General features: G+C 30.5%; 1 pseudogene; it reads right to left on the bottom strand.

Moving 5' to 3' along the window:
• The window catches only part of LOC129894881 (protein HYPER-SENSITIVITY-RELATED 4-like), a 56,000-nt pseudogene that overhangs the window by 23,400 nt on the left and 17,162 nt on the right, over window positions 1-15,438 (bottom strand).

Raw genomic sequence — 15,438 nt, 5'->3', positions numbered from 1 at the left:
TTAGAGAGAGAGTGAGGTCTTTTGATGATGGAAAAAGAAAAATGAAATTCATTTTTAGGGTTTTGGGTCTTTTTGGGATTAAAATAGGAAATAAATGGCCTTTTGATCTGGACCGTTGATCGATTTTGATGAGTGATTGAGATTGGATCTTGATATTTGATAGAGATGAAATGGGTGGATGTGATTAAATCTTTTGAAATAAGATTTTAAAATAACCACATTTGGTTCATAATAGGCTATAATTGAGATGAATTTGAATCTTATTTGGCTAGAATTTTGACAAACTGGGTAAAGAAGACTATACTTAAAATAAAATGGAGAAAATTAAATAGATTACTTATGTAAATAATAACTATAATATATATATGTTGAATAAGTAAAATCCTAAATTTTATCAAGTAGTAATATTTTTGTACATAAAATGACAACTTATATATATACTATGTAAATATATGTGTATATATATAATATATGTATGTGTAGAGTATGTACTAAAATGGATCTATAATTAATATAGTTAACTAAAATATATAATGAACTTAATTAAATAATAACTTTATATGCACATGTGTATAAAGCGTATTAAAATAGATATGTAATATGTACATATGAATAAGAAAATTATAAAATAGACTTAGTTGATATATTTTCTATTTTTATTTTATTTTTATATAAAGAAAATACACACACATACATAATATATACTAAATAGATACGTAAGAATATTTGAACGTATTAAGCTTATTATTATTATAAATAAATAAATAAAAATAAAAAATAACAAAGATAATAGTAATAATATTAATAAATAGAAATAATATTATAAATTACGAATGTCAAAATATACAATTTATCGGGTAAAACTAAATATAAATATATTTATTTAATAAAAAAAATAATTTTAAAAAATGCATATTTATTAAGATAGCAATCTGAAAAATAGTTATAGATTGGTCAAAATTGGGTGTCAACAGTAAGAATAATAGTAATAATAATAATAGTAATAATAATGTAACACCTCACAAATTTCTACGTCAAAACTCGAACTATTCTTCGTATGCGTATAGACTTGAGCTCGAAGACTTCAAATTGTATATATGAGTTAAGATTAATTTCTAAGTATTTGAAGTGTATTAGATGTGTTTTATGTTCATAAGGGATCCCTAACACCAAGTCGAGTCCAAAGAATTTCTATTGGCTAAGTTTTCTAATGAGTCCGTATACGGGTCAACTTCAAACGATCATATATCCTAAAATATAACGAATTGGGTGTCCTATCACCTATCAAATTAAAGGTCTTTGAGTCTTCTTTTCAATGCCACCAAGATTACATTTTTCCTTGTTCGAAGTCAAAAGTTATGCTTGGTTAACCAGAGAGGTCCGCGACAAGTTCGCGTCGCGGACCTGCAGCGAACTTGGACAATTTTTCCAGATTTTATTTTTTTCCGGCCAGAAAGGTGCACGACAAGTCCGAATCGCAGACATGTCGCGGACTTGTCCAGTTTTCCATATTTTGTAGGGACTGTTGACACCCAATTTTGGCCATCCACAACGCAAATTAGCTATCGAGTTTCTTTGAATTCGAACATTTTGAAACAATTAGCTTTTATATAAAAAAAAAATAATATTTTCATATTATTCTTAACTATTTTTATCTTTTTATAAATTTTAGTATAATATACATATTTCTATATAACTATATATTTGATTAATATTTATGTGGTTATTCAAAAATTACCTTAAAAGATTTTATTTTTACTAAATACAATGTTAGTTAGGTTAGTTTAATTATAGTTTGCATTTTTAAAATTTTTAGTTTTTTTCTAAAAAAAAAAATTAAATAAAAAAATCCTAAACTCCCACATCGAAAATGCATGGAAAACTTGGGGTTTTTGGAGCCTATATAAAGGCTCATATTTTCCTTAAGAAGGGGAAGAAGGAGGAAGTTTTTTTAACCACCCCAAAGTTAGAAATTTTCTTAACTTGGCTAGGATTTTGGACTTTTGTCCCCAGCCTAAAAGTTGTGAAAATTTCTAGCTTTCAATCTATATTTTCTTCACGGAAAATAGGAGATTGAAGTTGAAATTTAGGCTAAGAACCCACGAAGGTTCGAGTCTAAACTTTTTTTTTTTTTTTAAATCTTTTTTCTTTGTTTTGTAGATTGGAGTTCCATCAAGCTATTGGGTGGTGGTGAAGTTGTCCTCCGCTCATCGTTTTCAATCTTGGCCTGGAAAGAGGTAAAATATTTTTTCAGTTTTATTTTATTTAATTATTTTATGTTTTATATTTAGTTGATTCATAGTCTTATTTTTTTTAGTTAATATGTATATAAGAATAATTAGATTAATGGTAAATTTGTTATAGTTAGCATGTGTTAGGATTAATTAGCTAGCATGTGTTAGAATTAATTTGCTAGAATATGTTAGAATTATTTCATGAAATCATTTAGTTTTGTTCATTATTTTTCCAAGTAGTTTGATATTATTATTATTACTATTATTATTATTATTGTTGTTTGTTCTTATTATTATTGTTGTTGTTGTTTTTATTATTGTTGTTGTTATTATTATTATTATTATTATTATTATTATTATTATTGTTATTGTTCTTCTTATTATTATTATTGTTCTTCTTCTTATTATTATTGTTGTTGTTGTTATTATTATTGTTGTTGTTGTTATTATTATTGTTCTTCTTATTGTTGTTGTTGTTATTATTATTGTTGTTCTTATTATTGTTGTTGTTATTATTATTGTTGTTGTTGATTACTATTATTATTATTGTTGTTGTTGTTGTTGTTTTTATTATTGTTGTTGTTAATTACTATTATTATTATTATTATTGTTATTGTTCTTCTTATTGTTGTTGTTGTTATTATTATGGTGTTCTTCTAGTTGTTGTTGTTCTTATTATTATTATTATTATTATTATTATTATTATTATTATTATTATTATTATTATTATTATTATTATTATTATTATTATTATTATTATTATTGTTCTTGTTATTATTATTATTGTTCTTATTATTATTATTGTTCTTCTTTCTTTTGTTATTATTATTATTATTATTATTATTATTATTATTATTATTGTTGTTCTTATTATTATTATTATTGTTCTTCTTATTATTATTATTGTTGTTGTTGTTATTATTATTGTTTTTATTATTGTTGTTCTTATTATTGTTGTTCTTATTATTATTATTGTTGTTATTATTATTGTTGTTATTGTTGTTGTTGTTATTATTATTGTTATTATTATTGGTGTTCTTATTATTATTATTGTTGTTATTATTATTATTGTTCATGTATTATTTATTGTATTTATATTGATTCGGGTTGTAATAATTTAGTTACTTATGTTAGTTATACTTTCTTAGATATTAATTTTAATTTGTTTTAACCTAATTAGATTCCCCAAAAGATAAACCAATTCATGTTAATTTTACTCTTTAAATGATTTTCTACCTTTACTTAGTTATTTGATAAACTTTTACTTTTTATATATACATCTATATTATTTTCAAATGTTTAAGTTTAATCTTTTTTTTTCTTCTAAAAAATAATTCTAAATCTTCATTTTATTTTAAATTAATATTTTCAAAAGTTAGTCAAATAATTTTCAAATCGTCGGATAACCGCGCGTTAGTGGCCACTTTGAATACTTAACACCTTCTCAAAGTGGAAATAAGAACCTCGTACCTTTTTCTCTGAATTTTTAAGACTTAAATCTGTTAGGGTCTTTTAAATTAAGTTTTCTTAATTTCTTTAAAAAATTAAGTGGCGACTCCTTTTTTCTAAAATTGATTTTTTCTCTAAAAAGTTGAAATTAATTTTAAACCGTCTTTTTCGATATAACAGAAATGGCGACTCCGCTGGGGACTAATTAGGTTCTAACCATTAGATTTGATTGTTTATTTGACTAACTATTTGGGTTTGTAATAATTAGTAATTCTTGTTTTTCTTAATTGTGCAATTATGTGTTTAATTTATATATTAAATTGTTATTTGCATTTCATAGCATTTTTTCTATTTAATGTATAGTATATTATGCTGCAGCAGGTAAAATGCTTGTCAGAATGGCAGATGTTGAAGCAGCCATTCAGGAAATGTTCCAGGCTCCTCATATTCAAGTGAGTTCAAAAGGAACACCCTGTGGTGCAATTTCAATATTCATTTTAGTTAATGGGGACATATCTTGTCGATAACTTGATATAACAACCAAGAGTCCATTTTCTTTTGATCTTCCCTTGTTTATCTTGCACTACTCTCAATCCCTAACTGGTTGGTGTCCGCTTGCGGGTGCGTAGTGAGCGAATGTAAAAAGTAGTTAATATTCCCCTCAGCTAGGAAGGCGGATGGATCAGGGGGCCTGGTGGTGGCTCATCTAGGTGTTGGCCAGAGAGATCTACAGATAGCAATATAGCATAGAAAGTTCCACCAAGAGAGGTCTGAGGTTGAAGTAAGTTACTGTAGCTATTGTCGTTTGCTTCACCAAAAGTTTTTCGGATGTCCAAATTGGAGGTCTCCATAGATTATAATCCTATTAATTGTTGGAAGAATGGGAGTATCCTTGTATACATGTAAGTTTCAAAATGAATTTTACCAAAGACTTATGCTGACCATCACTTAGTACAAAATGGGAACTCCAATGATTTTTTAGTGAAATTATGTTAGGACTAGCTCTTATCTAACATTTTTATGCATTTATGCTTTTACTGAGCCGAGGGTCTCCAGGAAACAGCCGTCCTACCTTGGTAGGAGTAAGGTCTGCGTACATTCTACCCTCCCCAGACCCCATATTGTGGGATTTCACTGGGTTGTTGTTGTTGTTGTTGTTGTATATTAAAGAACGATTTTGCGGTACCGCAGTCGGGCTTTTTATACTTAACCCTTTTCGGAAACGATTGACAATTTATTGATACGCCATGCGTCCAATGGTTGTCATAAGTTCCAGCCTGAGTTGTCCGCTTGGGTTACTAGTCTTGCAAAAGCCACTCTTAGTCAATCTAGCGTAGAGCAAAGCCAAATCCCTAATTTAGTGCATTGGCCTAAGACGACCCAATACCCAAGGCGTATTGGGCCCATTAGAAAGACCACCTTGAGTTCAAAACGGCCCTCGGCCTAAATGGACAAGCATACCTATATGTTTAAATTTGAAGGTTTTATACGCGGTTTGGCAAACCATTGTCCCTCAGGGCTGGGAGTTTTTTTTTGTAGCTTAGTCTAGTCAAAGAAGGACCTTCAGTAAATGACACTTCATCCAAAAGGCGTTGCGTTCGGAGATGTCAAGAAATCAAGAAAGAAGGATTTTCCACGAAGGCTTAGTTAGGATTGTACCCCTGCGTGGGACTGACTATTTATATCCCTTTTTTCCATTTATGTATCCCCATTCAAATTATTCATAATATTTGTATAAATATAAGTTTGGGGACAATGGAATGTTTCAAATGACGTAATACATCCTTCAAATCGTTAGGCCTACCTTTGGCACAAAAAGGTCACATATCTGTTTAGGATGCGCAATAATTGTTTGTGTGCTATATGTTATAACTGTTTTGTGAATATGTTGCTTTATTTGGAGACATGCTAGTCCACTCTTTTAGATTTTTTTTAGAGCCTCATAGGCATAAATATCGAGTCACTATCGATAGTGCATCCAAATATTCAATGAGTCTTTAATTTCCCAACAAAATTCGAACTTTACACTCAAATCATAAACTTTGCTTTCTCATCTCCACAAAAAAAAATCAAGTGGTCGAACTACGTAGGACCTGAATTCTCCTTTGTGAGATACGTAGGCAGTCTTTCAAGGCTCGGTCCCTGTTTTTGAAGTTTTCAGTTTTCCTCATTCTTTCAAAGAAATTGAGAACTTTTTCTGCATCTAAGAAAAACAAGGGTAAAAAAGTTGAAACGCAAAAAAAAAAATCTGTGATTCACAAGTCAACTTTTCTCACACATTTATCATAAAATTATTTTTTGTCCGTTTACTCTTTCTTCACCCATAGATTAGTTTGTCTTAAAACAAAGCAATATTTATGTGTTTAGTTCTTTATGTGATATTTTGCATTAATTATTATAAGCACAGACTAATACTTTGGCTTTTGAGTTATTCTTTTTTTTTTCCAGGGAAAGACTAATTTATGTCGGAAAACAAACTTGCTTACTTCTCAAAGATCGAGGGTTCAACAAAGTGGTTTCTTTCTTTGTAGGGGCTGTTATCAAAGGACATCATGCGATAAATGAAAGGATCTCAATTTTGAGGTCAATTCCCTCTCCCTAACTAAGAAATTTTCTTTGTACACAGAAGAGACGACATTATTTCAAGAGAGGGGATCACGAGACAAAGAGTTCATGGGAAATAACGATGACATTAAATTTCACAAGACACCAATACACAGCCTGAAAGATAAATCGGGGGAGTCTTTGACTATGAAATCTTACTCCTATATCTTGTTACTTATTTTTTTATAATGGCCCCACTTTCATACTTTTCTCATATCTTTGCAGGAAAACTGTCCCCGACAATAGTCGGGGATGGTTATAACAACGTATGATTCTTTGAATAGTTGGAAGAATTCAAATCATAAGAGACAATCCTCAAGAAAAACACAACAACAATAACCAGAGCTCAAGAAATTGGATTTATTGGAGAAGTATCAATTTGAGGAAGAAAGATATAGGGTGATAAACATCCAACGTCTATATTAGATGAAGAATTAAAGAGATACATATTCCAAGAGTCTTCTAAAAATGATGTAAAAATTCAAGATAAACAAGAAATAGATACTGAGTATGACAGCATAAAATACTGAAAGCAGAGAGCTAAATATTTGGACAAATTATTGGAAACAAGTGTTCAACAGGATGCAAATACTAATTGAGAAATTATAGGAAAGCATAGAAAACATTGAAAGACAATCCTCTCCAGTAGAAGAATTATCCCAAATTCTGAAAAGAGCAGATAATTTCGTACAATTTGTCCTCCAAAATACACTCGTTATTATCCGTCACCAGGATAATGAGTTATGTTATCTACAATTGTTTGTCAAGTCTGCATGAAGAGGACATCATCAATAAATAAATGTAAAGATTTTACTAGTACTGATGTAAAGGAATCTCGAGACTTCAAATGAGAGGTTTTGGAAAGGGGAATATCGGCAAAGAAGGGATTATTTGGGTCAAAGAATTCTCTAATATATGTTGAACCTGTGTTCAGTAAGGCAGGAGAGACAATTGGTGTAAATTACATAGGAATGGAGATAACTGATCAGATAAGGAAAAGAGAAAAAAAATGGCAAAATTGCAAGAAGAGATAGTTGTACAGAAAGCCAAGGAGACTGAACTTAACAGAGAAAACTATGCGAGAAAAACAAATGCTTGCAACCATGTCTCATCAGATTAGATCCTTTTGTCAGGAGTGGTCAATATGATCGAGATTTTTTCTACCATAAAATTGGATAAGGAACATCATCAGCTTGTGAATGTAATATTGTCTTCAGAAGATTTGGTTCTTCAACTAATAAATGACATCATTGACCTTTCCAAAGTCGAATCAGGAGTAATGAAGTTGGAAGCCACAACATTCCGACCAAGAGAGGTTATAAAGCACGCTGCAGCATCTCCACAGAAAATATTAACATTGGAAGACCACACCAAGTTTGTCTAAAGCTCTAAATTATTTTATATATCATATCTGCAAGAACTACGCACACGTGATTCTCATCTCGATGAGATACGTAGGCAGCCCTTCTTGGGTTCGGTATTTCTTTTTTCAAAAAAAAAAAAGATTAAAAAAATAGAAAATAAATAAAATAATAAATTGTGTACATATGTTAAGTGTCATATCTTCTTGATTGGAATGAATACAGTTAGGAGCATGCGAAATATTTGGTATGATGAAAATGATTGACTTTGTGGTAAACCATAGCTTCTGTTGGTATCTTTCATTCGTACTTTTGTGATGCTTGAAAATTCTCTTGCAGGCATTCAAGGTAAGAATATAACCAACCTCATGGCTTCATGTGCATTGTGTGGTGAGCTTTAGATTAAAATTCAATTGCATCGCACTGTTGATCTAGAACTTGGCCTGATATGTTTGTTGAGGCGAAATCCTGAGTTATGTTTGGTTTGAGAAAGGATTGTAGGCCTTTTTTGACCCGATTGTGCCTTTCAGAGCCTACCAAATAACATTAATCCCTAGTTTTCCCACTTTGAGCCTAAAACCTTTTCTTTGGACAACCACATCTTAGCCCTTTCCCTTCTGAGTGCTTACATGCACTATCCCTCTCTTGGCCCAACCTCCTTGAGTGCACCAAAGACGTGCAAATTATAGAAGAAGATCCAACTTTGAAATTGCCAAAGGCAAAAGACGTAAAGTCTCCAAAGTCAAGAATTCAAAGACGACTTTCTCATAAAAAAAAAAAAAAAAAAACTCCTACAAGGTCGATGTAAGAAAAAAAAAGGAAACTACTCCAACAAAAAAGGAGAAACCTCAAAAAGGAACGAAAAGAGAAAAACTCTAACAACTAAGGACTCAAAGAAGTCAAGACAAAAGAAAGAGGTGAAAAGAGGAAAAACTCTATCAAATAAAGACTCGAAGAAGTTGAGACAAAAGAAAGAGGATTAGACGTCAAAGGCGTATCAATCATCAAAAGCACAAATTCAGTGTGATGCTCAATGAGAGATTAAGTCACTTTTATCCCAAATTAATATCCCACCCGTTCCCTTAGCCTACATTACAAACCAATAAACAAGCCCTATATGATCTCATTCCAAATATTCTCACATTAGTGGAGACTTACATGCAGGCCAAGCATATGGTATCACTGTTGCATGCGTTGAACTTTCTTGAGAGTGTGAGTGCACTTTGTAAAATGTTCTCAAAATCAAACACTTCATATATGTGCGAAATAGAACTTTCTTTATTGTGAGTGCACTTGAAACATGATGATTGGTATAATTCTAAACCTTTGTTGGAAGCAGGATGAAAAAAATCTTGTCGACACTTAAGTATGTTTGAGATACTACTTGAAGCTATAAGAATTACCTTGAAGTCAATCTCAGTTATGAGAAAGGAAATGAGAAATATTTCTATGCATTCCTAACTGTTGATACCAATTGTAGTCAAAATTTGACTATCTCTTTACATTCACTAAAAAAAAAAAAAAAAAAAAAAACTCTTGCATTTGTCCTTTGAAAGTGGGTAATCCCATTGATGTGAGATGCCTATTTTACTTCATTGGATCGTCCATATCAAACTGGTGGAATATCTCGTGTTTTAAGCTGGAAATGTTGTAAGTAATACACTTTTTCATGTCATTATGCTCATATTACACATGTGTCTACTGATTATCTTGTCTCAGATTTTGCAGCATTCATCATCCAGAGAATTGGAACTACATTTGACCTGATTCCTGCACCAACAGGATATGTAGGCGCCATAATGGCTCGGTCATGTTCCCCGTAAGATTTTCATTTCTCCCTTTTAATGAAAACTGGGACAGAATTTTTGAGATCTTCTCAAAAATTCAGAAGAAGATACTATCTCCAGCAAGTCAAGATTGGAGATCATGTTAATATATGCAACTGGGACAGAATTTTTGAGAAGATCTCAAAAATTCCATCAAGAATTGTCAGAAGTTCGAAGTCAACTTCAAATAATCTCCAACATTGCTAGAATGAAGCGAACTCAAATTCAAGTTGCGAGCCACCGAGGCCTCGTATAACTTCTATCAAAGACATGAGTTCCAACGAACACGAGTTGTTCAAAATAATAATAATAATAATAATAATAAAAAATAATAATAATAATAAAAAAATTGTCAAATCATCCAAGAAGATGACAATGCATTTCATTTCCATTGCATTTTCATTGCCAAGAGGGCCATTGCATTTTCATTTGTCAAGAGGGCCATTCATATTTTATTTTATTCATATTATATTATCGGAGGTGGTAATATCATTTGCCAAGAAGGCCATTCATATTTTATTGCATTCATATTATATTACTGGAGGTGGTAATATCATTGCCAAGAGGGCCATTGCATTCATCATTGCCAAGAGGGCCATTGCATTTTCATCTGCCAAGAAGGCCATTCATATTTTATTTTATTCATATTATATTACCGGAGGTGGTAATATCATTGCCAAGAGGGCCATTGCATTCATCATTGCCAAGAGGGCCATTGCATAATCATTGCCAAGAGGGCCATTGCATTCATATTATATTACTGGAGGTGGTAATATCATTGCCAAGAGGGCCATTGCATTCATCATTGCCAAGAGGGCCATTGCATTTTCATTGCCAAGAGGGCCATTGCATTTTCATTTGCCAAGAGGGCCATTCATATTTTATTTTATTCATATTATATTATCGGAGGTGGTAATATTATTTTCCAAGAAGGCCATTCATATTTTATTGCATTCATATTATATTACCGGAGGTGGTAATATTATTGCCAAGAGGGCCATTGCATTTTCATTGCCAAGAGGGCCATTGCATTTTCATTTGCCAAGAGGGCCATTCATATTTTATTTTATTCATATTATATTATCGGAGGTGGTAATATCATTTGCCAAGAAGGCCATTCATATTTTATTTTATTCATATTATATTACCGGAGGTGGTAATATCATTGCCAAGAGGGCCATTGCATTCATATTATATTACCGGAGGTGGTAATATCATTGCCAAGAGGGCCATTGCATTCATCATTGCCAAGAGGGCCATTGCATTCATCATTGCCAAGAGGGCCATTCATATTTTATTTTATTCATATTATATTATCGGAGGTGGTAATATCATTTGCCAAGAAGGTCATTCATATTTTATTGCATTCATATTATATTACCGGAGGTGGTAATATCATTGCCAAGAGGGCCATTGCATTCATCATTGCCAAGAGGGTCATTGCATTTTCATCTGTCAAGAGGGCCATTCATATTTTATTTTATTCATATTATATTACCGGAGGTGGTAATATCATTGCCAAGAGGGCCATTGCATTCATCATTGCCAAGAGAGCCATTGCATAATCATTGCCAAGAGGGCCATTGCATTCATATTATATTACCGGAGGTGGTAATATCATTGCCAAGAGGGCCATTGCATTCATCATTGCCAAGATGGCCATTGCATTTTCATCTGCCAAGAGGGCCATTCATATTTTATTTTATTCATATTATATTACCGGAGGTGGTAATATCATTGCCAAGAGGGTCATTGCATTCATCATTGCCAAGAGGGCCATTGCATATTCATTGCCAAAAGGGTCATTGCATTTTAATTTGCCAAGAGGGCCATTGCATTTTCATTTGCCAAAAGGGTCATTGCATATTCATTGCCAAGAAGGTCATTGCATATATCCTACCAATGGATTTTCATTCGTCCTACCAATGGACATGCAACATATCCTACCAATGGATCTTCATTTGTCCTACCGATGGACAGATAGTTATTTTTTCAAGTATCCTATCAATGGATCACCATCCTACCGATAGTGCAGCATTATCCTACCAACGAATCAATAAGGATTTTTCCAACATGCAAAGAGGATGAAAGAAAGTGAGAACGACATCAAAGAGGATGCAGCACAACGTGGAATCCTTTTAGCAGCAAACTGGGACACAGTCCAAAGAATAATGTCAAACTCATAGGACACGAGCTAAGGAAACGACTTCCACCACAATAAACTACATTTCTATCGGAAGGCGTGTGGTTATTTTGGGGTTCATTCATAATTCAAAACTCGTACCAACCCCTTTTCAAAAAGATGAAAATGGAGTCGGCCAAAATTGGATTTGTCAATTTTCTTTGTCCAAGATCTCTTTTATCAATCATATCCAAAGAAAGGGACAGCTGTTGACACCCAATTTTGGCCATCCACAACGCAAATTAGCTATCGAGTTTTTTTGAATTCGAACATTTTGAAACAATTAGCTTTTATATAAAAAAAATAATATTTTCATATTATTCTTAACTATTTTTATCTTTTTATAAATTTTAGTATAATATACATATTTCTATATAACTATATATTTGATTAATATTTATGTGGTTATTCAAAAATTACCTTAAAAGATTTTATTTTTACTAAATACAATGTTAGTTAGGTTAGTTTAATTATAGTTTGCATTTTTAAAAATTTTAGTTTTTTTCTAAAAAAATAAAAAATAAAAAAAATCCTAAACTCCACATCGAAAATACATGGAAAACTTGGGGTTTTTGGAGCCTATATAAAGGCTCATATTTTCCTTAAGAAGGGGAAGAAGGAGGAAGTTTTTTTAACCACCCCAAAGTTAAAAATTTTCTTAACTTGGCTAGGATTTTGGACTTTTGTCCCCAGCCTAAAAGTTGTGAAAATTTCTAGCTTTCAATCTATATTTTCTTCACGGAAAATAGGAGATTGAAGTTGAAATTTAGGCTAAGAACCCACGAAGGTTCGAGTCTAAACTTTTTTTTTTTTTTAAATCTTTTTTCTTTGTTTTGTAGATTGAAGTTCCATCAAGCTATTGGGTGGTGGTGAAGTTGTCCTCCGCTCATCGTTTTCAATCTTGGCCTGGAAAGAGGTAAAATATTTTTTCAGTTTTATTTTATTTAATTATTTTATGTTTTATATTTAGTTGATTCATAGTCTTGTTTTTTTTAGTTAATATGTATATAAGAATAATTAGATTAATGGTAAATTTGTTATAGTTAGCATGTGTTAGGATTAATTAGCTAGCATGTGTTAGAATTAATTTGTTAGAATATGTTAGGATTATTTCATGAAATCATTTAGTTTTGTTCATTATTTTTCCAAGTAGTTTGATATTATTATTATTACTATTATTATTATTATTGTTTGTTCTTATTATTATTGTTGTTGTTGTTTTTATTATTGTTGTTGTTGTTATTATTATTATTATTATTATTATTGTTCTTCTTCTTATTATTATTGTTGTTGTTGTTATTATTATTGTTGTTGTTGTTATTATTATTGTTGTTGTTGTTATTATTATTGTTGTTGTTGTTATTATTATTGTTCTTCTTATTGTTGTTGTTGTTATTATTATTGTTGTTCTTATTATTGTTGTTGTTATTATTATTGTTGTTGTTATTATTATTGTTGTTGTTATTATTATTGTTGTTGTTGATTACTATTATTATTATTGTTGTTGTTGTTGTTGTTTTTATTATTGTTGTTGTTAATTACTATTATTATTATTATTATTGTTATTGTTCTTATTATTGTTGTTGTTGTTATTATTATGGTGTTCTTCTAGTTGTTGTTGTTCTTATTATTATTATTATTATTATTATTATTATTATTATTATTATTATTATTATTATTATTATTGTTCTTGTTATTATTATTATTGTTCTTATTATTATTATTGTTCTTCTTTCTTTTGTTATTATTATTATTATTATTATTATTATTATTATTATTATTGTTGTTCTTATTATTATTATTATTGTTCTTCTTATTATTATTATTGTTGTTGTTGTTATTATTATTGTTCTTATTATTGTTGTTCTTATTATTGTTGTTCTTATTATTATTATTGTTATTATTATTATTGTTGTTATTGTTGTTGTTGTTATTATTATTGTTATTATTATTGGTGTTCTTCTTATTATTATTGTTGTTATTATTATTATTGTTCATGTATTATTTATTGTATTTATATTGATTCGGGTTGTAATAATTTAGTTACTTATGTTAGTTATACTTTCTTAGATATTAATTTTAATTTGTTTTAACCTAATTAGATTCCCCAAAAGATAAACCAATTCATGTTAATTTTACTCTTTAAATGATTTTCTACCTTTACTTAGTTATTTGATAAACTTTTACTTTTTATATATACATCTATATTATTTTCAAATGTTTAAGTTTAATCTTTTTTTTTCTTCTAAAAAATAATTCTAAATCTTCATTTTATTTTAAATTAATATTTTCAAAAGTTAGTCAAATAATTTTCAAATCGTCGGATAACCGCGCGTTAGCGGCCACTTTGAATGCTTAACACCTTCTCAAAGTGGAAATAAGAACCTCGTACCTTTTTCTCTGAATTTTTAAGACTTAAATCTGTTAGGGTCTTTTAAATTAAGTTTTCTTAATTTCTTTAAAAAATTAAGTGGCGACTCCTTTTTTCTAAAATTGATTTTTTCTCTAAAAAGTTGAAATTAATTTTAAACCGTCTTTTTCGATATAACAGAGACATTTTGAGAATATTATCTAATATCTATATATACGAACTTGGAACGTTTTGGGGTCAAAGTTTGCAATCTTTCACCTCCAAAGAACCCTAATCTTCATCCTCTTCTCTCTCAAATCATCTCCAACAAGATTTGCCCTCAAAACTCAAGGATTCAATCTTCCCGTTGAAGACCTAACATCAAGATTTCTTCAAAATCTACTCTAAGGTATGTAAGGCTACTCAAAACATGGATTGAATTCACCATGTGCCCTACATCTTCTTTGAGATTGAATGTTCATAGGAATTGAGTTTTCTTGATAGATTTATGTCCTAATGAGTTTTTACATCTACTAACTTGATTTTGTTATGTTGATATTGTTAAGTCGAGAAGTTGATAAATGCTTCATGTCTTCATTCTCATGAACTCGAATTTATTCCTATGTTACAATATTCTTATACTATGGTTGGGTCTAAGAGTTGATTGGCATGAGTTGTTATACATATTTTGTTTATAAACTTAAATATTTTGAGTATCCTTAATTGTTGATTTGGAGTCTTGGTGAGTCATGAATTAGCCCCAAAAGATTGGTTAAATGAATGGAGAAATGATTGGATATGATTAAATGTTGTTATAAATGTATATCTAAACTATTATTGAAAAATATGATTGGGGTTGATTGGATAATATGATTGGTCAAGAGATTTGATTGTGATGGAATTGATGAATTGATAAGGGTCCAAATGAGACTTGTCAAAATGACTAGATTGAACTGATTGGATAGAGATTTATGAGCATTGAATTTTGAGAGGAGTATCGAGCACTGAATTGGGTAAGTGTAAGTAATAACTCAAATCCAATAACTACGTAGCCAAATATAGGAGAGGATTGGACCATTAAAGTCGAATGTTTCCCAAATTACTATCCTGATATGATAGGACATGATTGGTTATGGATCCATGATTTTTGATTCGTTCTTATCCTGGCAAACTAGGAACGGACGTGGCAACAATGTCGGTTTGTTGTGCTATCACTGGCTTATAAGTGATGGTTGTCGGATAAGAGAAACTCCCATATAGGTCTTGATAGTAATCTGAGTCTGATTGGGATGGATTGGGTTGAATTGTATATGATTGGTCTTGTCTAAATCATATATTCATGTTTAGACTCAGGACATCTTGATTGAGGTGTCCATTCTTCTGAGTTGAGATTCCGAGTTAATTTGATTCTACCTTGATGTCTTTTTCATTC

Source organism: Solanum dulcamara, chromosome 7 (genome assembly GCF_947179165.1).
Source record: "Solanum dulcamara chromosome 7, daSolDulc1.2, whole genome shotgun sequence".
In the NCBI taxonomy this organism is placed as follows: Eukaryota; Viridiplantae; Streptophyta; class Magnoliopsida; order Solanales; family Solanaceae; genus Solanum; species Solanum dulcamara.
Note: the sequence above shows the minus strand (reverse complement) of the source record. Positions and strands in the feature narration are given on the sequence as shown.